Here is a 16,587-nt window from a genome sequence, read left to right on the forward strand (position 1 = left end):
TAACCTGCCCAAGAACCGCCTAATCTGTTACATGCCCACCAGGTGGAACTCAACGTTGGCCATGCTGCAGCAGCTGCACACACAGCAGATGGCCATCAATGAGTACCTGTGCAACTACGGCATCAGGACAGGGTCAGGGGAGCTTGTTTTTTTTCCCTCACGCCAGTAGGCCATGGTCAGGGATGCATGCACTGTCCTGTCTGTCACTATTTGAGGAGGCCACAAGGATGGTGAGCAGTGATAGTGCATGCATCAGTGACACTGTCCCTCTTGTCCACCTGTTGGATCACACACTGCTGGAATAATGGACAGGGCACTTGAGGCAGATCAGAGGCAGGAAGAGGAGGACTTCCTTACCTCCCTATCCAGACAGTGTTCCTGCTGGCCCGCCAATCACACAGGAAGAGGAGGAGGAGGAGGATTGTGACAGCATGGAGGTGGAGCCTGGCACTCAGCATCAGCAGCAGTCTTTTAGGGATCATTTACAGTCCCAAGAAACCCATGGACTTGTAGGTGGCTGGGATGAGGTGGCTGAGGATCATGTCATCCTTAGTGACCCAGAGGACTCCGGACCGAATGCCTCAGCTAACCTACGCTGCATGGCCTCCCTGATCCCGCAAAGCCTGTGGAAGGATCCTCGTATTCGTCAGATCAAGGAGAGGGATCATTACTGGCTGGCAACCCTCCTTGATCCACATTACAAGGGTATGGTTGTGGACCTTATCTTGCCATTGCAGAGGGAGCAGAGGATGAAACATCTTTGGGAGGCCTTGCAGAAAAGTCTGTACAACGCGTTCCCAGAGACTGGGAGGTTACAAATTCCTGGTCCTGGACAACGTGTTGCTGAGGCTTCGGTCAGTCACAGAAGGAGTGGTGGAGAAGGTGACTGTCTGACCGATGCAGCCCCAAGGTATGATTGGTTCCAGCAACCATCACCAGCGTCTGATTTACATAGTGTAGGAATACCTAGGGGCAAGATCAGACTTGGACACCTTTCCCACTGAAAATCCTCTGGGTTACTGGGTCTTGAGGATGGATCATTGGCCAGAGCTTGCACAGTATGCAATTGAGCTACTGGCCTGTCCTGCATCCAGCGTTCTTTCGGGAATGCACATTCAGGTTGATCGACTGACCTTCATAAAAATGAATCAGTCTTGGATCACCACCAGCTACCAAGCACCTGATGCTCATGTAACCGAATAATTTTTTTTTAAATGTCAGATCCCTTCAAGACTGCCTATGCTGATGCTGAGCGACTATCCTGTTATGCTGAGTGACTATCCTCCTCCTCCTCAATGACTATGCTGATAGCTTGGAAGAACATTCTTGGTTCTTGGCGCCGCCACCAGTGGCTAAGGCCCATTTTTTCAGCCCCTGTTTAACAGGGGAGTGTAATTAAAATTTTTGATGCAATATTTTGCAGGAGGGTTCGTTGCTGCACTCAACTACAATATTTGTGAGTGGTTGCAGTGTTGTGGCACCAGCACCAGTGCCTAAGGCCCAATTTTTCAGCCCCTGTTTAACAGGGGCGTGTAATTACAATTTTTGATGCAATACTTTACAGCAGGGCTCATTCCTGCGCTCCAACTAGAGTATCTGTGAGTGGTTGCAGTGTTGTGGCACCAGCACCAGTGCCTAAGGCCCAATTTTTCAGCCTCTGTTTAACAGCCCTTTTACTAGCGTTGGCCCGGTCTTCTCGTCCCCGCCGCCGTCTTTTTCTTCCTTCTTCTCTTCTTCCGATGTTGACACAATGCTCTCTCTCGCTGTAAAGCCTGGGACACGTTGCGTGGCGACTTATATAGGCATAACATGGTGACCCCATCCCTTATGATGTCACAGTCCCGGGGGATGCAATATCTTTTTTTTTCACTGCTCCCACTACCTCAAGGTGAAGGTCATGGCGATGGGGACTAAATGGGGGGGGGGGGGGGGTTGGGAGCAAGAGATCTTCTCCTCTGATGAATTGCGAGACTTTTTTGATAAGGTACTCATTTGGCGTTGGTTTATTGATGACATTTTTGTCATCTGGACAGGCACCAGGGATCAGCTTTCTCTCTTTATGGCTAAATACAATACAATACAGTATTAAATTTACAATGACATGCAATCAAAGGGTCGATTAATTTTCTCGACATCTTGATCTTTATGAATTCTGATGGCACATCCCTATTTAGTTAGCCATCTTCTGGTAATACAATATTACGCGTGGCAAGTTCTCATCCTAGACCTTTAGTTCAGAGTATCCCATATAGCCAATAACTCAGATTGAGAAGAAATTGTAGTTGTGAAGAGGACATGGAATCTGCAGCTGCAGCCCTATGGTCCCGTCTTACTGACAGGGGCTATAGTTAGTCGCTCTTGCATAAAAAAAGCCTACCACAGAGCCAAGTCAAAAAATAGGTCAAAGTTGGTACATGCCCAAAAAACTCCTAAAGATGAATAAAAGTTACGACTGATAAGAAGATTTGCAGGGGAACATCAAAAGGTTCACCATATAAATCAAAAATATTGGCACCTTTTGGCCACCGATGATGTGACCTTTAAATATTTAATCCATATCCTCAGATAACTTACAGGAAGTCTAAATCCTTAAAGGATCAACTGTTCATAGTCACTTGACGCCCAAACTGGGAGGACCCAGTCATGGGGCGGCTCCATGCGGCAGGTGTGAATTCTGTAGATTTCTAATGAACTCTGCTGAGCTGGCTCTACCAAATGGAAGCTATTATAAACCGCTTTTTTTGTTAACTGTCAATTGGGATTGTTTACTACATGACATGTGAATGTCAAGCATTCTATGTAGGAAAAGACCATTCTTTCATAGAATAAGAGATCATGTTGCCCTTGTATAAAAGAAAAGCCCTATAAGTTGTCAAATGGGACTCTATCATTCGTTCAGGTGTCTAAAATTTTTTGCACTTGAACATTTACAGACTCATGATAGAGGTGGCGATATCAATAGGAATCTCCTTCAGTGGGAGACAAGATGGATTAATTCCCTGGCAGCCACTGTCTATCCAGGCCTGAACGAATCCATCAGCTACAAGTCCTTCCTCTAGACCTAAATTAGCCATGCTCTCCAAATATAATAAACACTGGATTATCGTTCTTTTATAGTTTGAAACAAAATATTTCCAATTCTTTCAATTGGTCATTTTGTTTATTGTAACATGGCTCAGTAATTTGTATTATTATGCCCAGATTTCATTTTTGGTCAATTTTGAAGTTTTTTTCCATTTTAGTAATTAAGCTTAATCTTTTTTAGGCTCCAGACTTCTTGTCAATTGTGTAATGAATATTTTTGTCCCATCTAGTGGACAAAATGAACATTATATTCTGTATAAAGGCCCCTTTCACACTGGGGCGGTGGGTGCGTCGGCTGTAAAGTGCCACTATTTACCGTCAATTTCGCAGTGCTATTCGGCCACTAGTTGGGCACTTTTACCCCTCTAGCGGCCGAGAAAGGGTTAAAAGTGCAGGAGTGGTGGAGGAGCGGTATACACACCTCTCCTTTACCGCTCCAAAGATGCTGCTAGAAGGACTTTTTTAGTGTCCTGCCAGCGCACCACTCCAGTGTGAAAGCCCTCGGGCTTTCACATTGGAGACACTGGAGCAGCTCTTTTAATGTACTTTGCAGGCACTATTTTTAGGGCTGTAGTGCCTGAAAAGCGCCCCAGTGTGAAAGGGGCCTAAATATTATATATTTATAAATTTTTTCAATTTAGGTAATCGTTTTTGGATCTGGTAGCCATAGGAATGCCCACTGTCAATGTTGTCCCACTGGACCTCACTAGGTGGCGCCATACACCATTAGCTGATTCTGATCCCCTTGAGTTCGGTTGCCTTTACAGCTGTTAGGCAACCTCTAATTGTGATATACTATCTAGTCCTGGTTTGGTGTCCTATTTGGCTGGCGAATTGCCCTTTTTTTATTCTTTTGGCTTTGCATGTATTTATACATTCTAGCATAATTTCTAGCGGTATATGTCTATGTTGATATGGACATTTCTGGGTTTGGTGTTTTACATCACTTCCAGTATGCTGGATTAAGGTTGATGCCCCCCGTGCCGTACTGACGGTATTTCCGGTGCGACCTCGGTCATGCTAATTGGCGCTTAAAAAGCGTCCTCACCCTCTTGTTTTGGCGCCACAGTGGCCATGTGACTCGAGGGTGGAGGTGAGGTATATACACATCCCACTTTTGGTCTTTATTTGTGGTCCAACATAGGAGGTGGAGAGAACGATTGGTGAACCTCTGGCTTAAGGTAACTTTACTCATCCTTGGGGAATTGTGCTCTTGTTGGTCCTCTGGCTTTTGAATATTTAATCATTGATTGGATTTTTTACTATCTTTCTGATTCAGGGGTTATGATTTGACTTGATGAAAGTTCAGAAATGAGTTCATCTTATCTCTTTCATCAATCCTTGTATTCTTATCCATTCCTTTTTTGTAATTGGAAGTGAATAAACAACTTTCAAGCCTGGGAACGTCTCAAAGGATTCCTGGTATAGGGTAATAGTTATAGTAATTTTTCCTGGGTTTGGAATAAAAATGGTTGGGGAATATTTTTTGTCCCATATCTAATTGTTTCCATCACTCTGCCTTATAGTTTTTTTTTTTGACCATTACCAGTGGCTGTACCTTATTCCCCTCTGTGGCTATACCTGATGATCCGAATTTTCACATCCCTATTACTCTGGAGACTCAATTTACACACAGAAATTTGTTGGACACACAGGTAATCAACATGACCAATTGTGATTCTGGTGCTATGCATTTTGCCAATTTATGAATTTTTTCAAATTTGTAAATTTTTGTTATATCTTTGTTATAATTTTGTGATTGCCCATTGTTCTATTTTTCTAAAAAAAAAAAATTATTCTTAGTGCTTACTTTGCCTGATCTCAATAAATTCTCCTGAAGAAGCCAATTACCAAGGCGAAACATGTAGAGATAAAATCAGTCTGCACCTGTATCAGTACTGTAATATCAATACTTACCTCTTTGGATGTTTGTTTTTAACACTGTTCTAATAAATTTCTACTTTTTATATATATATATATAATTTAGTTGTAATTGTGCACCCCAAAAATCCCAAATACACCTTCCACATGTCTATATATTTATTAAGGGATGTGGTGCAGTACTTGTATTAGATGAAAAGCAAAACATTTCTTCTAAAGAGGATACCGGGGGGATTATGGCAGCTAGCTGCTGCCATAACAACGATATTACTCTTCAAAATAGCGACGTAAAATGACGGCGGGTGTTTAAACTTTTCCACAACTTAATCCCTGACCTGTCTGGTGTGTTCATTGGCCTTCATGATGCTGTTTGTTCACTAAAGTTCTGTAACAAACCTCTGAGGGCTTCACAGAACAGCTGCATTTATACTGAGATTAAATTACACACAGGAGGGCTCTATTTACTAATTAGGTGACTTCTGAAGGCAATTGGTTACACTAGTTTTTAGTTAGGGGTCCGTTGTCTCCAGTGTGAAAGCCCTGTGCTAGCAGGACGTCAGGAAAAGTCCTACCAGCAGCTTCTTTGGAGCGGTGTGTTTAGCGCTCCTCCACCGCTGCCCCCCATTGAAATCATAGGGGAAGCGCTGCAATAACGCCCGCAAAACGCCGCCATTGCAGCATATTGCGGGCGGTTTTAACCCTTTCTCAGCCGCTAGCGGGTAATAAAAGCGCCCAACTAGCGCCCAAAATGCGCTGCAAATCTGACAGTAAAACGCCGCTAAAATAGCGGCGTTTTACCACCGACGCTATGGGCGGCTTGGTGTGAAAGCCGTCTAAAGAGGACTGACCACTAATGCACGCCATATCCCAATAAAATACATGACATAGAATCCCCAAAAAAAACATGACTAGGGCAGTCAGATACCTTACTACCCCACACAAAACATGTTTTACTGACTTTACACTTATTAATAATGACACTGACACCTGCTGGATGTAAATGGCCTGTTCGGCCTTTTATTAACAATAAATAACCAAAAAACTCAATAAAAACCAAAACTTTATTTACAACAAAACCTTTCCAGCTGCAATCCCAATACCTTTTTGTTGCTGGTCCCTGACGACCCCATCTTCCAACTTTTTGGTCTGTAATACCTTTAAGTTAGTATCTGTCCCCAGCCGCCAGAAAATGCCTCGGGGACCACTAACTGACCACCAGGGCAGGACTTACCATTGGGCTTGACTGGGCTCAAGCCCATGGGCCCCTCCAAATAGGGGGCCCCGCTGAGATACATAGCCGAGTGTACTCGGCTCAGCTCCGCTCACAGTCATGCCCAGTCCCGCACTATGATGGACATAACACAGGGACTGGGCGTGAACGTGAGCCAAGCCGAGTACACTCGGATACTCTCTGCGCCACTTGTGGACTTCGACAGGACCCAAGAGCCGCCAAGAGGACCCGAGAGCTGCCGAGATGTATCAGGGTGATGCCATTTTTAAACTTCAAGACTGCAATGACAAAAGCTACAAATGACAAGGCTGCAAATGACACTGGGGCAAGGCTGCAAATGACAAGGCTTCACTGACAAGGCTGCAATGACATGGACAAGGCTGCAGATGGATGGTCAAGGCTGCAGATGGACACTGATAAGGGTGCATTGATGGGCATTTAAATATAAGTTTTTTTCCTTAAACTTCCCTCCTAAAAGTTATTTTTCCTTAAAATCCCCTCCTAAACTTCGGGTGCGTGTTATACGCCAGTGCGTGTTATACGCCGATAAATCCGATAATTTATAGAAGGTAGGGCCCGAAAATGATTCAAGCCCAGGGGCCCCCACCACCCTAAGTCCTGCCCTGCTGACCACAGACCCCACCAACTTATGTTACCAGGTAGTCTATACTTCAACCAGACCACCGGGAGGACTCTACACCTGAAATGGGTCCCACCATTTAACCAATACCTCCTAAATTTTCTTCCTTGTCGTCAAAGACCACAACGCCGCTTACCACCCATAACCACTACCCTCGTGCACCTTCAAAAACCATAGGGTGGGCGGGCGGGAACTTCTCACCTCGCTTCTCCTTCCCAAACTGCTGACCTTTGCCCGACCCTTCCTTGGACATCAACTACACTCCTCCCCTACTGCCCCGGCTACCAATCCGGTAAGACCTAAACTTCTTTTTCTTCCTTTCTTAACCCCTTGTTATCGTAAGCTACTTACACCCTGTCATGTATGTCCTGCGCCTAATCTGCTATTCGGCTGCGTACATGTCTTGACTAGGGCAGTCAGATACCTTACTACCCCACACAAAACATGTTTTACTGACTTTACACTTATTAATAATGACACTGACACCTGCTGGATGTAAATGGCCTGTTCGGCCTTTTATTAACAATAAATAACCCAAAAACTCAATAAAAACCAAAACTTTATTTACAACAAAACCTTTCCAGCTCCAATTCCAATACCTTTTTGTTGCTGGTCCCTGACGACCCCATCTTCCAACTTTTTGGTCTGTAATACCTTTAAGTTAGTATCTGTCCCCAGCCGCAAGAAAATGCCTCGGGGACCACTAACTGACCACAGACCCCACCAAATTATGTTACCCGGTAGTCTATACTTCAACCAGACCACCGGGAGGACTCCACACCTGAAATGGGTCCCACCATTTAACCAATACCTCCTAAATGTTCTTCTTTGTCGTCAAAGACCACAACGCCACCGTGGCACTAGTGTGACCCCTTACACTCGTGCCCGCCTCCCCACCAGCAGTGCCCTGTGAATACCTTCCTCCAAACCTAACGCCCAGAGATCAATACCCACCGAGTTGAGATGAACCCCATCCTCCCTCAGGTATCACCATGTGTCGATCTCCAATTCCAAATGTCTCACCACCACCCCACCATTACGGGCAAAGAACCTCCCCACCTCTCTATTTACCTTAATCCGGGTCTTGTTCAACTTCTCAATAGACCTTGCCCCTCTCCAGGCCAAGCAGGCAACAATGTCCGACCAGACCAGAAGCACCTGCGGGAAGGAAGTGTGAAGCCGAAGAAAATCACACTTGATGTCCTTTATAACCTGGCACATGGGTCTAATGCCCAGGTCGTTGCCACCCACGTGAAGAACCAAAATGTCAGGAGGCTGATCCAACCGTGCAAAACGGTGAACCTCCGGGACCACCCTGTGCCACATCATACCAGGCACCCCAATCCAGAGGACTGTGCCCTCAGCCCTATCCACCCTGAGCTGCCTCCCATTCGGCCTGACATCTGCCCGCTTTGCCCCCCAGAACACATTTGAATGTCCCATAATCCAGATGAGACATCGGGGGTTATCTGTAATGACACAACAAAGGAAAAAAACATACCCAGCCATCTAAAAACCCAAACAAGAACAGTAGCCCTGCACCCCACAGATTATAACAGATGTGGGTGAACATATAACAAATACCTGGCAGATTCCCACCTCCCAATCCTTTTCATAGCCTCCGGCGGGAGCCCCCGCCGAGACGCCTCCATAGCCGCATAATCCCCCGTATTCAATCCCCCGGCTTGCAAACATTTACGAAAAACTGCCGTAAATTTAAACCTGGACAAGCAGGTACCATCCAAGTGTACCAGCAATGCCCCCTCCCCCCGAGGCCGTAGTCCCAGAAAATGCTCCAAAGCCCCTACCGGACAGTACGCCACGTCCTGGCCCCGGAACAACTCCACGGTCACCCCTTTGCCTAGCTGATCCGTTTTTGACCGTCGGACTCTAAGCTGCACGGACGACCCACTGAATCGCACATAACTCCATTGCAGTCCCCCCTACGCGATTAGAAGGCGATACCAATTCCCCGATTCTAAAGGCTCCAAAAAAAGCCAGTAGAAATGCCGCCCTAAAAAACACCTGCTCAAAATAAGACGCACAAACTGTCGCTAGTTGTACTAAAATAATGACCAGCACCTCAAAGGACACCGGGCGCCTGGAATCCTTCCGAACACTCCCCCTGCGGTAACCCCGCAGCGCTCGGCGCACTAGAAACGACTTAGTACAATCCCGGAGACCCTCCAGCTGGAACAGAAACGCAAGTGCCGCCATCTTCCTGACAATAGCCGCCCCCGACACGCCGTTTACGTAATTACTGCAAATAAAATAAAGCAACCACTCCTGCAAATTTTCGGAGTCCACTGACTCGCCTACCTCATCCACCAATGAAAACCATTCCAACCAAACCTTCTCATACGCCTTCCAGGTTCCAGCGCTGAGCGACTGTCGCACTAATCCAGCGGCGACTCCAGTACAACTGTCCAAAGTCCCGGTGGACACGGTTCCCCTCTGCTGGCCGCCTCCGGTGCCAACGCGCGAAACTCTGCCCACTGGAAACGAGATAGAGCATCCGCTAACTTGTTATCCACCCCGGGAATGTGTACAGCATATACAAAAGCATTCAGCCTAAGTCAACTCAGCACTAGATAACGCAATAACCGGATAACCGGTGGTGAAGAACCCGAGACATTATTGATGGCCGTTATGACTCCCATGTTATCACAATTAAATCGCACCTTTTTGTTCCTCAGCACCTCCCCCCAGATTTCCACGGCCAAAACAATAGGGAATAATTCCAGCAGAACCAAATTTTTTAACAAACCTGCCGAGCGCCATGCCTCCGGCCATGGTTCTGCGCTCCACCTCCCTTGACAATATGCACCATATGCCACAGACCCTGCCGCGTCTGTGAACAAGACCAGGTCAGCGTTGCTGACTGGCCTTGTCTGCCAGAGTGAGTGGCCATTGAAGGATTCTAGGAACTTATCCCAAATCCGCAAATCAGCTCGCAGCTCCTTGTTCAGGCGCACGTAATGATTGGGAACACCCCCGTCGTGGCCGCCGCCATCCTTCTGCAAAATATGCAACCCATAGGGATAATCTGGCAGGCAAAATTCAATTTGCCTAACAGGGATTGCAACTCCCTCAACCTTTTCCAATGGCCATGCCCACCTCCCTCCGGAGGGCCACCAATTTATCCTCCGGCAACCTGCATTCCATGGCCACCGAATCAATGGTGATTCCCAAAAAGACCAACTCCGAGGCAGGTCCCTCCATTTTTTCGGCCGCCAATGGGATTCCAAAGCGTTCAGCCAAGTGCTGAACCGTCCCTAGTAAAACCCCACAACATCGCGAGGCCGGTGGACCAATGCACAGGAAGTCATCCAAATAATGGATGACTGAATTGATCCCCGCCACCTTCCTAACCGCCCACTCAAAAAATGAACTAAATGCCTCAAACAGGGCACACGAAATTGAACAACCCATCGGTAGGCAGCGGTCAACAAAATAAGACCCCTGCCACCAACACCCTAACAAACGACAGCTTTGAGGTTGAGCTTCTACCGTACTTCCTAACCCATGTGATAGCCGCATCGAATGATGTATAGGTTACCGCACAGATTTGCGGATCAATACCATCATTCACCGAAATGCCTTTGGGGTAGGACAGATGATGAATCATCCGAAACTGCCCCGGCTCTTTTTTAGGCACCACTCCCAACGGGGAAACTACCAAACCCGGGAGCGGCGGGGCCTCAAATGGGCCCGCTATCCACCCCAAAGTCACCTCCTTAGCTATTTTTGCAGTCACCACCCCTGGATGCAGCATCACGACCTCAAATTATCCGACACCGGTGGGATCTCCCGCACAGTGCTCGGAATTCTAAAACCCTCCCTGAACCCAGCTTCTAACAATTCAGCGGCCGCCCAGTCGGGATACCTACTTAGAAAAGGCTACATCCTTTCCAGTCTCACCGGCGTCACCCCCTTTTCCAGCGACGTCACCCGTTCTCCCTTTTCCTTGCTTGAAACACCAGGTGAAAGGGTGTGTGCCACTGCAACCGGAGCATTCGTGCTTGTATCGACACGAATTGCCAAACCTGCACGATCCCTCATTGAATTGCCAGCAAACCCCTTTCTTTTTAAGGGCCGGCGATCCTGAGGAGGAAGTGCCGCCGGCCCCCCCTGGAAAAAACTGACTCGAAGCCCGGGGACGACGTCATCAACTTCATCCACAGGCTGATGTCCTTGTGATCCCATCTAATAGAGGGACGAATGGCCTTCATCTGACAAAATTGCTCGTCATACCGAAGCCACGCCAGTCCCCCATATACCCTGTGGGCCTCACTGATGGCCTCCAAGTAACAAAACAGTGCGGAGCAGTTCTCGGGCGCCTTTTCCCTGATCACGCTAGCGAAAATTGCGAACGCTTGCAACCTGTTCGCAAACGTCTTGGGAATAAGCCGGTACCTGCGTTTTTCTTCCTCCTCCTTCTTACTCTCATCCGGCTTCACCCTGTCTAAATTAAATTTTTCGAAGGGGAGCAGGGAAAATATTTCCACAAACTCGCCCTTACAAATTTTTTCCCGCACCTCCTGCTTCAAATGAGCCCCTAGCGGACCTTCGAAGCACATGTAAACTTTGCAGCGTGCGGCGTCCGCCAGTCTCACCTTCTCCGCGTCCTTGTCCTTCTGCGTTGCAGCCGCCGGCATACTCACCTCCTTTTCCGTCTGGGTCCCAGCCCCCACCAACACTGACGGCCGAGCGGACTGCACTACTACCTGCGTCCCAGCCCCCGCGCAAGACGCCCCCCAGGGCCCGACCGGCCACCTGCGACGCACCGTCCAATCGCCTCAACAATTTCCGCAATGACTCCCAGAGAGACCCCTCCGGCTGACACTGACAGAAATGTAAAATTGTTAAAAAAAATTAAAAGAGAGACCATCAGCATTGCAGTCAGAAAAACTGTGTCTGACAATTATAAAAAAAGGGCACAGGCAGGGGACAAAAAAGCCCTCCCCCCAAAAAAAGCAGCAACTGGGTAAAAAAAATAAAAAAGGTATACAGCACGGTATACAGAACTAACTGTTATGTAATGCTGTGTTGAACACTACACTAACACACTACACTGACACTATACTATTGTAGTACTTACCCCCGAAGGAGCTGCTGGTTATTTTTGGGCTTACCGTTACCTTCCGTTCTTCTTGTGACACGTCTAGGGGATGTCCCGTGGTAGATGACCCAGTAACTTGAGACTGACAATAGATCCACTTGAATGGATTTTATTTGCAAAAACTCAACCATTGAACAGTCTTTCAACTTGGGATCAGAGGGTTGGGAAGCAGGTTCAGGTATTCTCAATGTCAAAGTCTATAAACGTTAAAGAACTTGCTTACTTCGACTGCATCCAGGGAATAGCCATTGACAGCTGGATGAACACTCAGGTTGGAAGTCCCTCTCTCACAAGGCCTAGCAGCCAACAAGGTGCTTATTCAGGAACAAAGTCTTTGTCACAGACGTTGTTGCAGAACACGTAGGAAACCAAGCTGTAAAACACTTGTAGGATACCTGGATCTTTCAGCCCGCTTAGCAATATCCACAAGACTGGATTCTTTCAGTATTTTCAGCCCTTCCATGCTCTTTTTAAGGAAACCAAACTCACACGTGGTGTTCTTCTAAAGAGTCCTCCCCTGGAATGCTTGAAGTACTATGGGTCTCTCCCGAACCAGAGACGGTACCCAACCACCTCAGAATCCTCCTTTAGTTTCCCTGCCTCGGGCTAGCCAGCCCCAAGGCATTAAAGTCAGGTGGATCCACACCCCAGGCCATAGCCTTCCTGGGGCTGGTCAGGAGGACCAGGACCAAGTAGTCAGCACATCATACTGGACCGGAAACCCCGAACCACGTGACGTCCGTACCTTAAATACCCTTTCCCAGAGGGCACAGCGAGAGGGCCACTCCCACTGACCTGGCTCCAAAAGAGAGTAACCTAAGCGCTTGACCAGACCATAGCTCCACGCCTGCCACAAGAGACAGTGCCCCCTGTGGCCAGGCTGAACATCTCGCAGCCCAGTCAGACTGACACAGAAGTCAAATTTAGACAAATAGACCCAAACCAAACTGTGGTTTGGGTAAAATTTCAATTTAGAAAAAACATAGCGTGCGCTCTTCAGGAGCCCGGCGCTACACTATACTGACACACTACACTATACTCACACACTACGCTATACTAAACAATAGACATGTGCATTCATTTTCGTCCGAATGCATTTTTGTCCGAATTTCAGGTATTTTCGTTTTCATTTTGACAAACGATTACGAAAGTACAGAATCCAAAAAATGAAAGATCCAACATAAATAAATGCTTTATTTTCGTTTTCGTTGTTACAACAGATAGATATAGAATAGGAGATTCGACGTGACTCTGACAATAACAATCTGTGTCTATAGAACCTGATGGGGAAGTCGGGCTTCCCCAATGACGTATGGGTGACCCGTCCCCCTCTGATGTAACGCAGGTTTCCGTTACATCAGAGGGGGGCGGGGTCAACCGCACGTCACTGGGAAAGCCCGGGTTTCCCCTTGTGTCAGAGGGGGCGGGGTCAGGTGACGGGTGGCCCCGCCCTCCGCATCTAAGAAACGTCAGGCCACTGGGAACCCGCAGTGTCTCCTCCGTGGAGACAGAAGATTAATGGATTCGCTGCGCTGGATCAGATCAGCCATCGCTGGAGAGATGATCATCTGTCGCTGGATAGCAAGAGTGGATTACCACCGCTGGAATATTTTTTTATTTATTTTTTATTTTTAATAAAGGACTTTTTCAAAAGTGTGTTTGTCTTATTTAGCTATTTTTTACACTTTCTTTGTGAAATGGTTGGAGTACTTTTGTACCCCCTTACCATTTCAAACAGGGGGGGCCCGAGATCTGGGGGTCCCCTTGTTAAAGGGGGCTTCCAGATTCTGATAAGCCCCCCACCCGCAGACCCCCACAACCACCGGCCAGGGTTGTGGGGATGAGACCCTTGTCCCCATCAACATGGGGACATGGTGCTTTGAGGGGTCACAGACCCCCAAAGCATTCTCCCAATGTTGAGGGCATGTAGCCTGGTACGGTTCAGGAGGGGGGGCGCTCTCTCCTCCCCCCATCTTTTCTTGCGGCCTGCCAGGTTGCGTGCTCAGATAAAGGGTCTGGTATGGATTTTTAGGGGGACCCCCACGTCAATTTTTTTTCTATTTGACGCAGGGTTCCCCTTAATATCCATACCAGACCTGAAGGGCCTGGTAATTGAATTTGGGGGAACCCCACGCTTTTTAAAAAATTTTTAAAAAAAATTTTTTTATCAATGACTTTCAATGTGTGTTCTCTGTATTACGGCAGCCGACAATTCATTATAGCCGCAAGTGATTTTAAAGGACTTTTTTTTCTGCAGAAATTACACTTTGTGCAGGGACAGTTCTAAGCACAGGAAACATGCACCCCTTCACAGGCATACTATACACACCCCCCAGGTACGAAATTTAAAGGAATATTACACTTTTATTGTTTCACTTTAATCATTATTAAAATCACTGCTCCAGAAAAATGGCAGTTTTTAAAACTTTTTTTTGCATTGATACATGCCTCCTGGGGCAGGACCCAGGTCCCCAAACACTTTTTAGGACAGTAACTTGCATATTATCCTTTAAAATTAGCACTTTAGATTTTGAACGGGAGTAACTAAATAAATTCATTTTTTGGACGAAAATGAAATACCGAAACAAAATATTTTACTCTGCACATGTCTACTAAACAATACACTAACACTACACTAGCTCCCTACACTCAGTCACAATAAGTGAACACACTAACTCGCTAGTAGCAAACTGAGCCCTGCTCATACAGTTGCCGATCAGAGCCTCCCACCCCCCCCCTGCATTTTAAGTGAACAGCCAGGAGTGCAGGGGGAGATGCCAGGTCTCTGCCCCCCCCCCCCCCCACAGCGGCAGAATAACAGGGCCCAGTCACAAGTGCGACTGCAGCGACCCCTATAGGTCTGCCACTGATATGGGGTACATTGTACCCATACCCATTCACCAAAAAAGTGTCAAAAAGTAAAAAACACAATAGACAGTTTTTGACAATTCCTTTATTAAAAAAAGAAAAAAAAAGTGTCCAACCATATTCAATTACACCGCCCGACGCACCTGAAGAATATAAAAACAAAAAAAAATCTGCTATTGAGGACCTTTTATTTGTATAGAATTGATCTAATTCATCAGTTAACCACTTTCAGACCGGACCAATTTGCTGGTCAAAGACCAGACCACTTTTTGCGATTCGGCACTGCGTCGCTTTAACTGACAATTGCGCGGTTGTGCGACGTGGCTCCCAAACAAAATTGACGTCCTTTTTTTCCCACAAATAGAGCTTTCTTTTGGTGGTATTTGATCACCCCTGCGGTTTTTATTTTTTGCGCTATAAACAAAAATAGAGCGACAATTTTGAAAAAAACGCATTATTTTTTACTTTTTGTTATAATAAATATCCCCCAAAAATATATAAAAAAACATTTTTTTCCCTCAATTTAGGCCGATACGTATTCTTCTACATATTTTTGGTAAAAAAAAATCGCAATAAGCGATTATTGATTGGTTTGCGCAAAAGTTATAGCGTTTACAAAATAGGGATAGTTTTATAGCATTTTTATTAATAATTTTTTATTATTTTTTTTTTTTACTAGTAATGGCAGCGATCTGCGATTTTTATTGTGACTGCGACATTGTCGGGGACCCATCGGACATTTTTGACACATTTTTGGGACCATTGTCATTTATACAGTAATCACTGCTATATAAATGCAGTGATTCCTGTGTAAATGACACTGGCAGTGAAAGGGTTAACCTGTGGGTGGCAGTGTAGGGGTTAAGTGTTCCTAGGGGTGTGTTACTAACTGTGGGGGGGTTGGGCTTTCATTTAGTGTACACTGATCTCTGCTCCAATCACATGGAGCAGAGATCAGCGTCACTAGTTGCTAGGCAGAATGAGAAAATGTTGTTTATACAGCATTTCCTCCATTCCGCCGCTCCGTGAGACGATCGCGGGGATGCCCGCGGCGATCGAGTCCGCGGGTCCCGCGACCGGACTCACGGAGGTCCCGACCAGCGCGGAAGCGCGCCGCCGGCGGCGCGCTCCCGATGGCATGGCAGCAACGAATATTGGACGTACATGTACGCCAATATGCCTGCCCGTGCCATGCTGTCGACGTACATCGTCGTGCGCTGGTCGGGAAGTGGTTAAGCATTTAACAAAAAGCATCTATACTGCTAAACTTACAGAAACAGATTATAAAATGTATGCAAGTTTTTTTTTACTCATTTTACATCTTTTGGAATGAATGTTTTCATTTGATTCTGTTACCAGTTTATCAATGCATTGCACTAGATGTGACCTGTTATATTTATTCAGTCATATTCTATGAATTGTGCTCATAAGTTTACATACCCTGGCAGAATTTACGATTTCTTGGCCATTTTTCAGAGAATATGAATGATGACACAAAAACTTTTCTTTCATTCATAGTTAGTGTTTGGCTGAAGCCATTTACTATCAATCAACTGTGTTTACTAGTGATGGCCGAACGGTTCGCCCGGCGGTCGTTTCGCGGCGAATTTCCGACTTTCGCCGTCCGCGGGTTCGAACGCCTTTTTCCGTCGTTCGCCCCGGCGGACTTACGTGTTTAATGTATACAAGAACTTTAACCTTTCGTGACACGTTTATCATGTGTTACAGGACAACCAATTGAGACATGACAGCTCATGGACA

The sequence above is a fragment of the Lithobates pipiens genome, unplaced genomic scaffold (genome assembly GCF_037356315.1).
Source record: "Lithobates pipiens isolate NorthernLeopardFrog02 unplaced genomic scaffold, aLitPip1_a1.2 Scaffold_8, whole genome shotgun sequence".
NCBI lineage: Eukaryota > Metazoa > Chordata > Amphibia > Anura > Ranidae > Lithobates > Lithobates pipiens.